We start from the raw sequence: 2,376 nt of genomic DNA, 5'->3' as shown, positions 1-2,376 counted from the left end.
CGCACCAGCTCCGGCTCCTTCCCCAACAGAGAGGTGACATTCTAAAAAATAATTTGCTTTCTCAATTCAGAAATTTGTGTGTGTAAGTCACAACACCCGTGACACCAAAACGGCTTTCTTTTCTCTCTTTTCTCTACACTCTACACTGTGAGCACACACACCAAATCAGAAAGGCTTTTTTCTCTCTTTTCTACATTATGGACTGGGGGGACACAAAACCGCTCTCTCTTTTTTTTTTTGATTGTGTGCCAGGGCGTTGTCTCACGTATTAGATTATGCTTAAGATACGAATGGGTTTATCAGTCACATCAGAATCCATACATACTGATCCTCCCGTAATAAAATGGTCGGATCTTATCAAACACACTTTGTTTCTTGTGACAATCAAGTCAGCGAAACAGCGTATACACGTCAAGACCCTGAATCAAGTTTGCCACAAGAACTCATAAGTTTGGCAGTATTGCTCTGCCGTCAGCAATCATATACCCATTTTATTTTCGTGAGACATGTGCAGGCACCTGTTCATCTACTGTTCTATCACTATGAATTAGTTTATCTATTATCAATAAGGATACTTCTACAACTACTATCAAAGTATGTCCGGACTTCTTATGTTGTCAGTTGCTATATATGAATAAGTGGGTAGCTACTGACAAGCATTAAGCATGTCACACAGCCCAAACATATAACATTTCAGGACACACCACACAGTTAACAACCACAGTGAAGCGTGTCAAAGCCCAAACATGTAACATTCAACAGGACACTTACACAACACATTCAAATCAAACAGTCAGACAACATACAAGAACATATACCCCAGCCAGCATTGCTCCTTGCCTATTTTCCTACAGCTCACTATGTGTGTGCACACCTTTATTCACAAACTCTTCAACTTATACTCTTTTACCGAAGCTGCTACAGCTCGATTGGCCGAATACCCTTAGATCCTATTTCGGTGAATTTGACATCTGCCTTACATGTAACAGATTAGCGGTTTAGCAGTTTTAATTTAGTTTGAGTGAAGGAATTCATTTTATAGCAAAATCCGAAATCGTGAAGAACTCATGAAAGTAAGCTTATTCTCGGATTCCTGAAACTTTAGATTTGCTCTTTCTTTTACTGCAAAGTACAACGTTGTTTTTTTTTTGACAGTTTTAACATAGTTTGAGTGAAGGAATTCATTTTATAGATAAAATCCCAAGAGTCTGCTGAGAAAAGAGAGTGAATGCGAAGTAGACTTTAACACGGCTCTGGGAGCGAGCAGAGTGTGGGCTAAGCGGGAGAATTGCTTGAAAGAAACGCGACACCGAATGAGCGGTCAGAACAAAGCCTCAATACGGTGTTCCCGTGGTGTTTTTGTTGCTGCCTTGTCTTTTGCACAGAGTAAAAGACAAGGCAACCATCGAATAGGGCCCGATTGTTCCTACTTGGTCAGCCGAGGAGCAAGGGGGGGGAGAAAGCGTCTCAATCAAGCAAAGCTCACCATGGGGAAGGTGGCTATGCCAACTAGCCTGATGCCCTGCTCCCGCAGTGACGGATAATCGTACTCTGGTTTCTCTTCATAACGTACAACTCTTTCGCCTTTTATTAAAGACTTCCGTGGAGAGCAGCACTAATGAGTTGTTTCTATTTTTGGCAGGATTAACCTGCGGGTGAAGCCCTTTCTGTCTGTGCAAAAAAAATCTTGTTACTGTGCAGAGTGACTTCTCTGAGTAGAGTCGCCTTACCTGTTGCGACTGTGCCGATGTTTGAAGCTGGAGTGCAAAGGTGTTGCTTGAATGGTGCTTGCTGGAGCGTGCGGGAGTGCAAAGTTATACCATTTAAAAGGGCTGAAGAGTGCTCATTGCAGCGGGTGGGCCATAGTAAAAAGCGGTTGAGAAAAGGTGCGAATGTCAAACAATACATGATCAAAATAGGGAGCGGAGGTGTTTGGCCGCGACAAGGTGTGAATGTCCACCCATAATTAATGAAAAGCGGGCAACGAGTAGGTTCGAATGCCCAACCATACATCATCAAAAGCAGGAGTGGATGTGTTCGGCTACAAGAAGGTTTGAATGTCTGACCATAGTTTGTAAAAAGCGGGTAAGAATATCCAACCAAACATAATCAAAAGTGGGAGCAGAGCTGTTCGACTTCAAGTAGGTGTGAATGTCAGATCATAATTTGCAAAAAAGCTGATGAGAAAGGATGAGAATGCCCGACTATACACCATCAAATGCGGGAGCGGAGTTGTTCGGCTGTGAGTAGGTGTGAATCTCCAATCATAATTGCTGAAAAATGTGTTAGAAAAGGTAAGAATGCCAGTCCATACATCATCAAAAGCGAGAGAGGTGGTGTTCGGTTGCAAGTAGGTGTGAATGTCCAGCCATAATT

General features: G+C 42.6%; 1 non-coding gene across 1 annotated transcript; it reads left to right on the top strand.

Moving 5' to 3' along the window:
• Nucleotides 1-1,546: 1,546 nt before the first annotated feature.
• Nucleotides 1,547-1,661, top strand: LOC140282428 (U5 spliceosomal RNA). The gene has a single exon (XR_011909864.1). It is a non-coding gene; the product is annotated as a U5 spliceosomal RNA (small nuclear RNA).
• Nucleotides 1,662-2,376: the final 715 nt, after the last annotated feature.

This window comes from Leuresthes tenuis, unplaced genomic scaffold (assembly GCF_036924035.1).
Source record: "Leuresthes tenuis unplaced genomic scaffold, fLeuTen1.0.hap1 SCAF_22, whole genome shotgun sequence".
In the NCBI taxonomy this organism is placed as follows: Eukaryota; Metazoa; Chordata; class Actinopteri; order Atheriniformes; family Atherinopsidae; genus Leuresthes; species Leuresthes tenuis.
Note: the sequence above shows the minus strand (reverse complement) of the source record. Positions and strands in the feature narration are given on the sequence as shown.